The sequence below is a fragment of the Tympanuchus pallidicinctus genome, unplaced genomic scaffold (assembly GCF_026119805.1).
Source record: "Tympanuchus pallidicinctus isolate F22 unplaced genomic scaffold, pur_lepc_1.0 scaffold10, whole genome shotgun sequence".
In the NCBI taxonomy this organism is placed as follows: domain Eukaryota; kingdom Metazoa; phylum Chordata; class Aves; order Galliformes; family Phasianidae; genus Tympanuchus; species Tympanuchus pallidicinctus.
In genome coordinates, this window is record NW_026294619.1 from 7,651,254 (window position 1) to 7,667,236 (window position 15,983).

General features: G+C 40.7%; 1 long non-coding RNA gene across 1 annotated transcript in view; it reads left to right on the plus strand.

Moving 5' to 3' along the window:
- Window positions 1–15,983, plus strand: part of LOC128091459 (uncharacterized) — a 597,131-nt gene that overhangs the window by 547,229 nt on the left and 33,919 nt on the right. The window contains exon 6 of the long non-coding RNA XR_008211422.1: window positions 4,189–4,459. This is a non-coding gene — a long non-coding RNA (uncharacterized LOC128091459). The remainder of the gene's footprint in view (window positions 1–4,188; window positions 4,460–15,983) is intronic.

The window sequence follows — 15,983 nt, forward strand, 5'->3', positions numbered from 1 at the left end:
CTCGAGTTGTACATGAGCGCAACTCATAGCATGTTGTATAATTCCAAACCTTGAAACGTCACTGAATCACTGAACAGTTGAGGCTGAAATGGATGTGTGGAGGCCATTTGGTCTAACCCCTGTTGAAGCAGAGCCAACAGGAGCAGGTTGCCTGGGACCATGTCCAGGCAGCTTGTTTGATGACCTCCAAGGAGGAGGCTCACAGCTTCTCTGGAAAGCCTGTGACAGTGCTTAGTGAGGTCTCTTTTTTTTTTTTTTTTTAGACCAGGCTGTTTTCTTTGAGTGGGCTCTGTACCAGGGAAGAGTTCTGGCTGGGTGGTCCTGGAGCCCCAGTGAGAAACCTTTGCTAAAATACTGCTCTGACCTTTTGAGAGGTTCTTAGACTTACGTATTCATGCATGGCTGTCTACATTCAGGATCCAGCAGCAGTATCCACGAGGTACGATTTTTCATGGTTTTTGTCTGAGCTCATTGGAACTTCTCAGGTGTGTAAATGTTACTCAACTGTGTATATATTGACAGGATCTCAGACATGATGTAGAAGTTAATTATAAACAGGTCAAAGTGGGATGAAACTCAGGTTGCTGTTGTAAAGTTTGTCTTAGTTATTAAATATTCAGGCTACTGTCATACTTGGACTGATTGCTCTAAGGTTACCATGCCAGTCTCTAATATTTATGACATGTCTTGTTCACTTCTTCTTCTTGACACTGTCTCAAACTGATGGAGACAAGGTGATGGATATTTTTTCAAGCACCTATAACCCTTAATGTGTGCTTAGTGCAAATGTGGGAGACAGGAATTTCAGGCCGTAGGGCTGAAAACTGCATAAGCGAAACAGTTCTTCATTTGTGGTTGAGTTTCACATACTGGATACAGTGCCAACACTTGGTATGTAAGTGATATCACTTTCAGAGGACTTTGAGTTTCTCTTCGTTCTATTTTTGTTCTTTTCTCTGTCCTACTGCTATCACACAACATTATTTTGAATGCAGATAACAAAAGGTGTATGGGAAGTAGATTCCTAGATTAAGCTATCGTTTATATGTCGGACATTCATTCTTTTTCAGCTTTTAAGCAAAGAAACAACTTTGTGCCTTCACCTTTGTATTAACACACAGCTGACACTGACTGTCCATCCCATCACTGCCAGGTTAAAAGATGTTCTGATGTTTATGAATGCACAAAGTCACACATCTCATTTATCTCCAGACCTGAGGCCCCATTACCATGTCAGCTCACTTGCTCAACCTGAAATCCTTATGGAGAGAAATTAAAGGAAAAGGTGTAACAGAACAAATATCCCCTAATCAATTGCCCTCTGACATCTCTCACTCAGAGGTTGCAGCTTGCAAAGTGAATTAGTGTAATAAGCTCAATATGTACAGCAGATGGCATGGACATTATAATAAAAGTAGATGAAATAAAACCTCAAATCATTTCTAATGATTTGTAGCTATTGATCCCACTAAAGCATTTTTTCTTGCTTCAGGAATGAGAGTAAAGAAAGAAACATTAGCTAGATGCTTTTTAATATATTTTATATTTTTCCCTATGCTCTGAGCTGAAAAAGCTTTGCACATAGAAAAACTCTAAGCGTTCAGGTAAAAAGCTTTTTATATAAAAGTTTAAATAAATTTGTTATCTATTCCAAGGAGTTTAAATAGGGTTTCAAAGTGATATTTTAAACAAAACTGCTTTATGGAGTGAATTTGGGGGTAAAACTACATGTCTAAATCTCTCAGCTTTATGGGGTATATCCATCTGCATCAGTCACATTGCATTATGTTGTTTCACAAAATGTCATAACATCTTATAGGACTGACTTATTCTAAAAACCATTTTAACTTAAATGGTAGGGTAGGCTGCTCACAAGGAAAGGGAGATTAGCTGACAACGTATGGCAATATGAAGCTGAATGTAAAAGAGAAAAAGCAAAGCTGAGAAACTTTAACTGTCCCTTAAAAATAATGTATTCTGAAGAAAGGGGGGGAAATTGAAAGAGCAGTGTGGTAGTGTGTGTAATAGCAGGCTAACTAAATGCCCAAGCCTTGATTTAGGCAAGCTCAATCCCAGAGCCCAACTCAGCAAATAGTTCTTTTTCTAATTGCGCCTGCACATAAGTCATTAACATTGCTAGAATGTGGAATTTTCTTTCCAAAGCTTGCTCCAAACCCCAGAAGACAAAAGAAATTACACCTACAAAAGTTGAAACCTAACTGAGTTATCTGCTGGTTATGTGCTTCCTGATTCAGGGAACTATTTGCACAGCTTAACTCTGTCTTTAGGCTAGCGTTGATTTAATTCAACTGACCTCGAAACTACTTCAGCACATAAAGAGAGCTAAGCACTAAATTAAGGCTGTCATGCAGACTTAGGACCTTGTTAAATTATTTAACCTATTAGTAGAGCTGAGAATTAATTCAGGTAAAGAGAATTTACCCCTGTTAATTTACAGAGCTTAACAATGTCTCATACGCAGCAAACAGGTGAGTTAACAGTTTTTTATTCCCCTGGACAGCACTGATTTACCTAGAGATTTCCATCGCTGGGAGGAAAAAGACCTTCAGACCCCTTGGACAGGCCCCACTGACATAAACATGAGCTCTAATTACTTGGGATAAAGGTCATAAGACTACATGATTGGCCATACCTTGTGGAACATCGTGGGGCCAGCTGAGCGGCGACTGAATATTACTAACTTTAGAATCACTGCTTTTGTTAATAGCTACATTATTCAGCAGGCGTCTGAAGTCCCTAATTGGAGAGCAGTAACTCATCGTGCTGGGTCCTGCACCAGCCTCTCCAAGGGCCATCTGCTGAAGCACAGCACTTGTCTGAAGTGAGCTATGCTACTGGGTGTGACCGCAGTTTGTTTGTACGAAGCGAGCATAGTTTCTTAGGACGTTTTGGTTCTTTTTTCCTTGGTTAGAAACACTTCTGCCTTTTATTAAATAAACAAACAAACAAACAAATAAATAAATAAAATATCTTTTTATCACTGTTTAATCAAAGTTTGATTTGAAGTTGCTATATAGAATCATCCTGCTCTGTGTGAATAAGGAAAGGATACAGTATTGAGAAATAAAAGCAGTTTTCTTAGCCTAAACTGCAGTAAAACTTCTCTCCCTACGAAAACAAAACAAAACAGAAGGCATGTGACAGGCTGTTGTTATAACAATACGGGAGAGGAAAATGAGGAACCAAAAGAGGCTGTAGCAGAGGAAGATGGAGGAATTGCTATGTTTACCTCCTAGTGTTTTATTTTTAACCTACTGCATGCCTGCATGCTGTAAGTTTCATGTCGAGGTGAAGTTGTGCCGAAGATGTAAAGGTCTCACAGACAGGTGGGCAACGAATCCTGCTGCCAACATTACCCCAGAGCAAGGAGGTGGTCAGGCTGAGAGGAGGTGGGGGAGGGATCCTGGAGCTAAGCAGGACCATGCAAATTTCAGTCAGAAGGGTGGTGGTGTGGTGACCCTGCCTTGTGCACACAAAGCACTCATCAATGTTGACCAGCTGTCCTTGCTGTGAAGCTGCAGCCTCCAGGCATCCAGCTGCAGCGTCCAGGGAAGATACAGCTACTCCTTCAGCTTCAGGGTGGTTTCTGAGGACCCCCCCCCCCCCCCTCCATGTCTTTATGGAGAAGTTTACAGACTTGTGCACAATCCTCTCATAACCAGGCCTGCAAAGATTTCGGGGTTTCCTATATTGGCATTTAATTCCTTCATCTATCAGAGCAAAATGTGGAGTAGAGAGGAGGTGATTAAGGATCATTGTCACTTCATTCTCTGACACAGAAGCCTCCCTTGGCCTTGGAGACCCTCAGTGGGTCCCCACCATTTCTTTCCTTTTCTGGGGAGTGCCACAAGGCAACTGGAGATCCACAGCCTGGCACCTGATGGATGGGAGCCTGTAGTGGGGTTGTGGTATGAGACTGCAGCCAAGAGCACCTGGCCCACCATGTTCACAGCTGGGGCAGCCTGGCCCAGCACCCTTCTCAGTGCACAGGAGATCCATGTCAGAGCAAGCTATGCCCTTTGTTTCCTAGCCCAAGTGAGAATTTGGCATGAAACTGTCTTGATGTGCCCTCAAAAAATGAGAGTTGTTTTTTGTGCAATGAAAGCTTTCTGTCTGTTAACATTTCAAACTTCATTATTACTGAGAAATTATTCTTTGCCATTGCAGAAGGTTCGTCTGGAAACTGAAGAGTGGGAAGAAACTTTCTCAAACAGTATCTCAAACCAGATCTTTCAGACCAGAGAGCACCACTTCAGAGAGAGGAGGTTGTCCATAGGCGTGAAAGGACTGCCTGTTTGAGAGACCTCCTACTGCATCCTATTGCCGTATTTTAGGCTACCTCTTTCTTCTAAACCTGGTCTTCTGTCTTTGAGTCTGGCTTTTGCAAGTGGCTTTGTGCAAGACCTTTATATTTTGTGGTTTCTTTATGCATCCTCAGGTAAGCAATCATATACTCGCTGACTAATTTTTCACTGTATAATTTGCTGCCCTATGCTATCGCTGCATATGTAAGGTTTGCAATATGAACAGTGTGCACTGCTGTTTTCAGCCTTTGTTTTCTAATACATTTCTTTTCACTTAGAAATCTTCATGCGTGTCTAGGGAATGACCAGAATCTTAATTCTATCCTTTTTTTTCTAATAAAAACCAGTCAAAATATAGACTTCTGCCCCCTACAAAACAAATATAGATGCAGGTGAACCTGTAGGAATGAAAAATTCAGTGAAAATTCTGAACAAAACAAAGATGTCTTTCATTTTTTATTTTTCATGAACATTTTGACTACTTTTCCTTCACGTTAGGCCTTTTGTTTAAAGCTTTCATTAGAGCAGCTTTTAAAAATTAATGCCTTACAGAGAGGCAAAGAAAACAAAAGAAAGAACACACTCTACCACAATCGCATTTAGTCACACTCCAGTGGGGCCGAAGGATGGTGTTTTTCTGACAGTCCTTGATGAACGTCTCTTGGGACGTTACTCCCAAGGGAGATGGTGGTTTCAAGGCTAGTACTCTCTTTGTGATATGATAAAGCAAAATAGGATTGTTTGAGTGCTGGAAGGGTTCCAGGTGTGCCCTCCTGCCCTCACTCACTTTTGCACAGGGCATGTTTTTACAGTTGATGCAAAAAGTGGTCATTGAGATAATTCCTTCTTTTCTAGAGGGGATGGAGTAGCGTGAATAAATGAGAAAATTGTTTCTCTGCTTTAGGATTCTTAAAGGTTAGCAGAGGCAGAAATCACCAGCAGTTAGGAACACCTAAAAATGAGTTACTGAAAGAAAAAATGAAATAATGTAAAGAAAGGGAGTCATGGCTAGATCTTTCTTATTTTTTAGCTTTTGGTCTCTACAACATTATGTTTCAGACCTTCCTCTCCCACACTGTCCATGAGGCAGGAAGTTGGCCTGCCTAGTTATTTTCTGGCTTCACTTTGCAACAGGGTGACACGCTGAACAACAATGTGCACACTGTAGTGTAGATGAGATCCACGACAGATGACTGAAACATCTCTGAAAAAGTATATGCTAAGTTTCAGAGTTGTATTTTCCTTGGGAAAATAAAGACATTTTTTCTCTCAAGCAAGGCTTTTTTTCCTCTCTACACAGCAGGATCATCAGGCATCATGCTGAAGTGGCACATATATTATTCTAATTAGCTGCCTTAAATTTAAGGAGGAATGCCTCTGTAACTGTGTGGGGCTCCATAGAAATTCCCCATGAACTCTGCACATTTTGCTCTCACCAGTATTTACAAGTGATGAGCATCTCACATACGTGCCAATTCCATTTACAGAGCAGCTCTGCACTCATTTCTTGGAACAAGGCTATGTGTCCTTTGCCTCCTGTGACTCTTCCCATTTACGACTGTTACCAGGGAGCCTTGAGCTCAGCATGAAGAGGGCATGGCTGCTGGTGGTGCACCTGAGAGAATATGTCTGGGATGCCAGAGCCTTGAGTTAGCACCACTTATGTGATGCTGCACCCCTCTGCAGGAAGTGTTTTTTCAGTCCAGCATGTGTTCATCATCCGTGTTTCAAGAATGTCCTGTGTTTTCCTTCGAAGTATCTTTGTGGCCATGGTAAATGCACTAGTTCCCTGCAGTGAGAGAAATATGGAGCTAGGCAGCGGGAGTCGAGGGCAGCTGATGTGGACATAGGATGAGGTGTGTTCATCATCTACGTGCGCTGACAGAAGAAACGAGTAAAAAGCAGAGTAGGATGTAACCATTGATTTGGTGTAATATTGTGTCTGCCCTAGCTCTGAACACAGCTTCATCCTCCTTTTCCTCTTTAACAGAATCCCGCAGAGATTCCCTTGGAGAGCACAGTGGGCTAGGAAGGAGTAAAGCTTGGGCTGGGAAGCAATTGCTTTCCAGCTCCTTCCAAGACCAACATGGTAAAACAGTACAGCTGCATACATTGTGAGAGCAAATTGCTCTCACAGAAGAAATCCTGTGCTACTGTACCCCAGAAGCTGTTATGAGAACATGTGAGAGAGGTGGATGGATTGCTTTGGCATAGATAGGAAAAGTATTTCTATGTGCATAAGGTGAAATTACAGCATTGAAACTATGAAAGCAGCCAGAAGCTAAATATCTAAGATTCATGAGATGTAACAGGCTTTCAAATCAAGTAACAAGCTTTAAACTGGAGGCCACAACTGGACATACCTGAGAAAGCAGCTGAATGCTGGATACTTCTCCCTGGTCCATATTTAGTTATGTTTCACATCAATATAGCCTGAAGCTTCAGCATTTCTAGGGAGAAAAATGTATGAACAAAGAATGAATATTTGAGATTACAGCACGTTGAATGAGGTCTTGACTGCTGCAAGCAGACTGTGCTCTACTTTCAGAATGAAAGACGAAATCAGGAGGGGAGTATGCAATATCGATGAGCACTCATACATAGATCTTTGCTGCCATTCGTGATGAGGAGAACTGACTATACACTTTCAGAAAAAATGCATGCTTCATGATTTATTTCTGTTCAAAATGGTGTCTGAAATTTTCCTTTTCCCAACAACACAAAACAGCAGCATCATCTTATGAAAACTTTTCAGCTAGCTTAGAAAAATGATTTATTTTCAGAACTACAAAATTCATGTTTAATTTTATTGTTCACTAAAACCAGGAAAAAAAAAAAGGTTAAGTCTTGAATGGGCATAAGCTTCTGTCAATATTTTTCTTTGAAAATATTAACAGTTTCTTGGCCAACTTTTGCAAAGAATGTGCACTCAACTAAGTATAAATGTTCACAACACCGTGAACACCTACAGTGTACTTCTTCGGCTGTATCAGAAAGGTTTCTTAAAGAAATTGATTTGTGTCCCCAGCTCTTTCCTGACATTGTATGTCACCTTGCAGAGGGCACTGGACATCTCTGTGTCTCTCTTCCTCTGCTCAGGCTGTTTATATAGGTATCGATCTTAGAAAAAATTTAAATCCTTGGATGTGTTGGTGTTCAGGGGAACTTCATTTCCCCTCCTACATCTCAGTGATGCAGTAATCTGAATAACAGTAGGCCCATTCTTAAAGGACCGTGCTCTGCTGTATGCCACTATTGCACATCTCACCTCTAATATCTGTAACTGCGTGCTCTCTGTACATATGTGTTCTACTTCAGCTTCTTAACCTCCTGATTTGGAAGTACAGCAAAGCTGACAACTGCATTGAGTATTTGTTAAAGGCCAGCAGAAAGGATCCCTGAGGAGCTTCATCTTCGCATGAAATACTAAACATCCATTTTGTTAAGGTAACTTGTTTTAACTGCATGTCGACAAGATATCATTTGGCTTTTTTTCCCCAATTAGAGGGTGCCGTTTGCAGTGCTTCCCACCAACCAGGAATCAGGGAGTGCTACCCCGGGACTCCTCGCTGACAGCAAAGGTTGCAAACTGTCCTCATTAGCATGCAGCCTACTGAAAGAAGTGCAAGTAAGGCTTCGCATTAAGAAAGGAAAGAGCCTGTGCCCCGGAATACTGATTGCACTGAACAGCATTGCTGCAGCAGGAGGTGTTAGGTGAGAACAGAGTGTAAAGAAGGTTTAGCTGCTTCAGGTCAAACGTTTTATTTTAAAGGACTCCATATCTATTGGTAGCCTAAACCCTAAGTGAGTATCATTTTGATTTTCACAGTGAAGTCTTGGGGACTGCATTTTCTTCTCAGGACTAGGGCTTCAGGTGTTACCAGTGATCTTGCTCTACCAAGGTCACACCTTCAAGCTGAACTTTTCTTGCAAGACCACACCAGCATTTCAGTTTGGCTCTAAAAGAAGTTTGATATGATGAGGGCAGAACCCAGTCAAAACTACTTCCTGCCAAATAAGCAGCAGGTTCAGGTCTCAACCTGATTACCAGAAAGTAATCACCTGATTACTAGAGCTATCACTGCATCAGCTGGCCAAGCCACTCTCAGTCAATCCATGGATTGCTCATGAAAAGAAGTTCAGTGGAAGCGCAGTCAGCACTTCCAACCCAAGTGCTGTAGTCAGTAAATACAACTGCATGCAAATTTCTTCCCCTTAGGTCCTCACATCTGCTTAGGTGATGCCAGAAATCTCTAGTGCCACAAGCTCCCAAGGTAAGTGAAACAAAGGAAGAGCAGTGAAGGGAAACATATGCTACAAGTCTTCCTATTCTGCTAAGCTCTCAGGAATGTCTGCTGCTTGTTTCAAGTCACAATAGACATTTGGGACGGGGCTATTTAGGTTTGAAACAATTTAGGTTTTAGGTTTATATATATGAATGGGGTAATATATTTGGGAGACTTGTGATAATAAATTACTTTCTGTATTGTATTTAGTGTTAAGGTTACTCAGGCAACCTAGATATCAATATGCATACAACCAACTTTGTACCAAAATTGGTATTGAACCAATTACAGTTTTTTCACAAAGCATTTGCATTCTGTACCTTGTTATAAACGTGATCTGCTGGCACCCTCAATCAGTATTTGCTTCACATACATAACCCTATTACTAGAAATAATGTATTGCAATTATTGCATAAAAGCATAGGTGTTTGTACTGTTTTCCCATTGTGATGGTGGATTTTAACCAGCATGCTTGGTTCTTATCTGTATTCTGTAGCTGAGGATTTTCAGAGTCTTTGGATGTATTATGTAGAGAAAGCTTTTGTAGAAAATTTCTGTATTGAAAAAGGAGAGGCTGCAGGTCTTGCTTAGAATTTGTTCTCCATCATCTTCTTTGTTAGCAGCGATGCTGAGATTGAAAGGTATGGTCCTTAAAGAGGCTCTGCCCTACTCATTTACCGGGAAAAAGTTGCTCGTATTGTATGTGGTTCTTAATAGACCTCCTATAATTGCCTTTTAAAGCTTTTCTATATATCAGTTTCCCTCAGAGGTCACAAAAAAGGTCACAGCTGTTGATGTTTGAAGCTATCTAGCTGCCTTTTTTCTGTAAGTGCTCCAGTCTGGGACCCAGGTGAAGTCAACTGGATTTATTAATTTGATCTGGGTTCATCTTTCTCTGTTGTTGCTTTGGAGTGAAAACTTTCTGGAAAGGAGAAGTAACAGTTCTGATAATATGTGCTAAAGATTCACATCTTTTTACACTTCCAGGGCATTTTAGACAATCAGTTGTTATTTCAGTAAGGACTTAGACATACAAGTTAGAAACAGATCTCTGTAATATTAGGTGCAGCAGCAAATGTAGCAGATTAGAAAGCTTTTGTCTGTGATCAGAAATGGGCTCTGTTTCATGTGGCTCTGTTAAAGGCAACAGAATGAAACACCCCATTGCCTGAACTGGTAGGGACTCATTGCCCCAGCTGGAGGTCCTGCATTTCTCCATTTCTACTCCAAAGGAAACAAATGCTAAGTATAGTTTTGACAATTCTCAGTGTCACTCAGATGTTCATCTCAAGTACATTACTTGCGTTTTCTTGTCCTCACACAATTCAGTGAGAAGAAACATATATAAAAGTTATCACTGAACCCTGTTTGTGCACATTTGCAGATCTCTCTGGGAATTTATTTTGGGCAAATTATGTTAAGGTAAAAAAAAATCCAGTCCTAGCTCATTTTCAGGATATATTTAATTTTATATACATCAGCAGTCCCACCAAATTCAGTAAAACTACAGAATTCTTTAAATAAAGTTCATAGATGAAGTCTGTTATAAAACCTGTGAAATTTTGAACTCTGATTATCAAACTTTCCCTATTATGCAAAATAAGCAAAGTAATTCTGGGATTTAGATATATTTTTAGAAAGGAGTGATAACTTTTCATGGTTACAGATTGCTAAATGCATAGATAACTTCTTCACATTCTAAATCTCAATGCACCAATGAGAAATTAAGCTATAACTCAGTATAAACTGACTATATTTGTTCAGTCTTTGCAACACAATGACTTTTAATGAGTATAATCTGAAGACAACAATTAGAGCACATTTCAGATAAGTGATTTTGGAGGTCATAGGTTTTGACTGCCTGTCTAACAATAGTTTTTAGTAAATTGATTTTTCAGAGTGCTCATAACTTCTTAATGCTTTCCAAAACGGGCTCCAGCAGTAGGGATTTTAGAGAGTCTCTCTCTGCACAACCTGCAGCATCATTCCAAGATGCTTTGCCCCTTGTGGCTAAGGCATTTAATTGAAATAGATGAGAGACAACTTCAGACAGGACATTCTGCAACAACATTTATCTTCAAAGACTTCCTAGATATTGCCTCTTTAAAGTTCTACTGGGTCTAGCAACAGTTTTTAAATTGATTAAACCACATGAATAAAGGAATTATTATAAGTATATCTCAAAGGATCAAAAATAGTCTCCTTGCTTTCATGCACCTCTCTTTTTTTTTTTTCCCCCAGAGTCCCAATACTAGTAGGAATCAGGACTTCATGTTTTAGTCACAGTTTTTAAGTGCACTCTAGAGAAGAAATCAATGAAAAGTGACAAAGAGCAAGGAAAAGGAGTGATGTAAGCTGGTTAACAGGTAGAATGGGGAAATCTTCTTGACTGATGGGAGAGATTATCCAACACAATTGTTCATTTTGCCACATACATTTAGTTTTCGACAGGAGAAACTCAGAGACCAACCATAAGACCTTGTAGTTCATTCTTTGTGTTGACTGCACAAGACTGGTGTTACAGGAATACTCCACTGGCCCTAGCTGTCAGCAAGGGCATTCAGGAACACCACTAGATTAGAATGTCTCCGAATTCTGAATTTCTGTTTTTTTAGGAAATCCTAAAATATTTGAAAGGTTCAATTTTTGTTTGGAATAAAAATTAAAATATGTGCAATTTCTAATTGAGGAGGAAACCCCAGATACGTCAGTTTGGAATTATCAGTTATAAAATGAAGTTTTTAGCTGCTCCTTAATTGTGTTATCTTGGCATTCTGAAAGACTAAAGAATGGTCTGGAAAGGCCCTAGCATAACCTAAGGAGGAGGTTAGGTGGCATTGAAATCTGAGGTATAATTGAGGCTTTCTAAGCTTCCAGAATTCCGCCCAAAAACAAAAAAATCACAGGTCTTGAAAGCTTTGGCTGAGCCATTGTGTTTGGACACAGCCCTTACACAACTAGCTTTCAAACTACTCATCAGCTCAATGAAAATGAGCTATTTCTGAAAACACTGTGCTTTCAGGTAAAGACATTGTTCTCTTTAAAGGAAGGTATTCTTGCATTGCAGAATACCTCATGAGCTAAACTGATGAATGATGTTGGTCCTCAAATAATTGTGGAGTTATCATTTCATACTGGCTCGCATAAATATTAACTGTGCCATGAAAAGTTTTTGTTTTTAGCATGCATTTGTCAAGAAATTCGATTGACTTTTATGATATATTCTCAGAATTTCTGCTGTGTATTTGGAATTACATTTTTGTAGGGTTTTTTTTGTATGTAGAAGCATCATATCTTCTCAAGGAAAAGAGGCTGCTCTCAGAGAAAGCTGCAATTTCACTACTTCAGAAAAGATAAATGGGCCTGCTGTTTATGTATTCTAAAACTGAAATGTGATGAACTTACTATAATCTGGGATCTTTAAATTTTCCAGAGCATCTTTCTTTGTACACTTGCATGTGTTCCTTGTGTGTAGGAACAACTGGGGAACAGAACGCAATGTTGTAAATAAGTTTATTTGTATCAGAATATCATTAATTTCAATTTAAAATTTAAAAAAAAAAAATAAGTACAACCATTTGTTGTGCTTATTTATACCAGTTCTTTTTATTGCAGTAAGCTTCACTAAAGACCTCATGTCTTTGACTACTGCCCTTTATCCTGTCATCTCTATTCCTTGGATTGTTTTGCTTAAATGGAAAACAAGTATGTTCGACTCTATAATACAAAACACAGCTGAAATCATTGACAGTTCAATCAGCCTTTATTGTTTGAAATTGCAGTAGGTTATTCCTTACTTAGACTGCAGTGACACTAAAGCAGGCTTGATTTCAGTGTAAGAAGGAATGGCAATGTTATGCAAATATATAAATCTCAGTGCAAACAAAAGGAAACAGAAGCAAATTTGCTATTGGCAGAGTTTGTTTTAATTTTCAAATGTAATAAAATATAGGAGGTGAAAGAAAACAAAGAAAGAAACAAGATTAACTAATCAAGTCACATATTGTCTGAAGTCTTCAAAGTCCTGCTGTTCAGAGGCAGTGAACACAGAGATCAGTTACCTGAAAGTGTGACTACTGCAGCAGAGCTTCTGTTGAGAAAAGCTTTCTCAAAACATTTAGAAAATGTATTTAATCCTAAATGTTTCTGATCCAAATGTTACACAATTGAGTGCAGATCTATGATGTGAAAGCAGTATGCTGGCTTCCATCCATGAGTGAACTTAATGTTCAAACAAATCACAGTGTTGTCTAAAGTGCATGTTAAAAAAGTAAGTACCAGATGACGGTAAAGCATTCCGCAAATGTATATGATCAAATAATTTCAGAGGAAGCCTGCAAGCATTTGCACCTCAAAAAATGCTAAAATAGCAGCACAGTGCATAAATAAACAGTACAAGTATAAAGGAGAATGTGTATGTAGTCACAGTCCAAAAATGCAACATTGAAATAGTGGAAACAGGTGGAGACAGCTCAACAAGTAGCTCAGTGGATTACTCTCAGATTACTTTTAAATCTGTGTTCAAATCCATGTTTTAACTGCTACTGAAATAAGCCCAATGACCTAAAATTCCTCTGTAGTGGAAAGTAATCCACGTGCTAAAGACCTCAGGAATCTGAAAAGGTTCATCTTATTCCCAGGTGACGTATGGCAAGCAGGATCTCCAGCCATGTTGAGGCCCAGATCCTCCATCTGTCCTTTGATTTATAATCCTACATTAGACACATGAAACTGATCATTTTTGTTTACTGACCGAACATCTGTGTGATGTACAAATGAAACAAAACATCCAAATAGACTACACAATAGTACAGAGTCTGTAAGGATGAAAAAGTTCAGATTTGAAGAGGTGATGCAAGGTGCAACACATATGCAGTTCATTGCATTAAAACAGTCAGTGTAAATGAAGCACTGTGCCAATAAGCACCCACACATATCCACATGTACATGGATTCCAGGCCTTCAGTGTGAGATTGCTGTTGATTAAAAGCTTCTTTCTGCCTATGACATGAAAGCACATTCCACCTACTAAGCTGCTGTATGTGGGCAGGCAGAGACTGCATGTGGGAGGATGAGCCCATGTGAGGAGGTGCATCTCAGCTCAAGTCTAAAGCCTTTCCTGTCTGATGTATACTGAGCTTCCTCGTTATTCACAGGCAGACACATCCTCATGTGTACCTTTCATAGAATCACAGAATCATAGAATGGTTTAGATTGGAAAGATCATCTAGTTCCAACCCCTGTAGGCAGGGGCACCTCCCACTAGACCAGGTTGCTTAAAGCCCCAACCAGCCTGACCTTGAACGCCTCCAGGGCGGGAGCATCCAGAACCTCTCTGGGCAACCTGTTCCAGGTGGTGATGTATCTCTTCGAGTTGAATGCATTTATTTCCATTTTTTCAGACCCATTTCCCCAGATTGAGCCTCACTCTCTTCCAAAGGGGTAGTTCAATTTTCTGGATGTGTAGTCTTAACCCACTCATATGGCAAAATGGCTGCAAAGTGCTGTGTGAATGACACAAAGAGAGCCAGTGGGGTTACCAAGCTCAATGGCTGTTGTTAGATACTCTCCATACCCTCAGGCCTCCCCCAGAGGCAGACACAGGCCAGCCACTCCTCCTTTCCGTACTTCCCAGTAGCCACATGCAGCTCTCATAGCAGCTGTTCTGGACACAGAGCAATGCTCTGGTATACTGGGTGCTGTGCCAATGCTGAATAAAAATGACAGTTTCTAATCCAAATAAAGTTTAGATGCAGAGTGGACGTAGTAATGCCAAGTCCTTCCAGCAAGTCATTAAGTGCCCACAGGTTGTACTTCACAAGTTACTCTTTCCCTATTTAGCCATCTTAATCTAAGTTAGGGCAAAAAGGGAAGTCAAGGGAAAACAAAGGAAAATACAGTCAGTGTGAGTGATGATCCAAAGCAATATCCATCTAGACCTGTACCATCTACAGCAACAGCCATATGTACCTGCAGAGAGAAGAGCAAGACCTCTGCAAGTAGACATGGCACTCCTTGACTGTTGTCTCACCTGCCAGAATTTTTCATCTCAGGGGATTTCCTTATCCTGACATGCTTTGCTTAGTAAATCTCAGTAGATTTACTCTCCAGTGACTTGTCTCTTGAGAGATCTGGACAGGCTAGAAAAGGGGGCCCACGTGAACTGTTGTTGTACTTGGGTTGGGGAAATCCCAGGTATGTGCACAGACTAGGAGAACTTGAGAGCAGCTCTACTGAGGACTTGGTGGACAAAAAGCTGGAGATGAGCCAGCAGTGTGCTCTTGCAGCCCAGAAGGCAAACTGTATCCTGGGCTGCATCAAAAGAGGAGAGGCCAGCAGGATGTGAGATAGGATTGTCTCCCTCTATACTGCCCTTGTGAGGCCTCATCTGGAGTTCTGCGTCCATGTCTGAGGACTCTAGCACAAGAAGCATGTGGAGCTGTTGGAGTGTCCACAAGAGGATCATGAAGATAATCAGAGGGCTGGAGTATCTCTCTGATGAAGAGAAGAGGGGGAAGCTGGGCTTGTTTAGTCTGGAGAACAGAAGGCACTGGGGAGACCTCACTGTGGCCTGATGGGGGGAAACCAGAAAGTTATCACTGATGGATTCAAGGAATCTCCTGGATGACTTGCAGCCTCGCTGTGTTGTTTTCCCTCATCAGGATGAGAGTCTGCAAGCATGACACTTCCTGGAACTGAAGCAAGAAGGCTTCGTCAGCAGACTTCGCTAGATCAGGCAGCCTGTAGTAGATCCCAGCCACCAGCTGTCCCTTATTGGTCCCATCTCTAGTCTTAACTCACAGGCTCTCAATCCATTCCTTACTGTTACTCAGAGGGAATTCCTTGCAGTCTATCCACTTTTTTTTTTTACATAGAAAGTGACTCCCTCACCCCTCCTACCTTACCTATCTCTTCTAAAAAACTTATAGCCCTCAGTAGTGGTATTCCAGTTATGCAAATCATCTCACCATGCTTCTGTGAGAGAAGTAAGATCATAGTTTTCCAAGTGCACCATGGTTTCCAACTCCTTCTCCTTATTTCCCATGCTGAGTGCATTGGTATAGAGGTATTTTAGCTGGGCTTTCAGCCATATTACCTTCCTAGAAAAGCCCTCCCACAAATCTGGGACAAATCTGAGGCTTCCCCCTACTGCTTCCTAGAGATAGCTTTCCCTGGCTCTCTGTCATTCAGCAGTACACCCTCTTCCCCAAGCAGTTTAAAGCCCTAGTCATGAGACCCGCCAGCTTGCTGCCTAGTATATTCTTGTCCCTCCGACAAGGTCACTTGTTTCCTATCGCTCATCAACATTCCTGGTTTGTTGAAGGTGTGTCCTAGATCACAGAACCCATATCCTTCAGTGTGCCACGCTGCC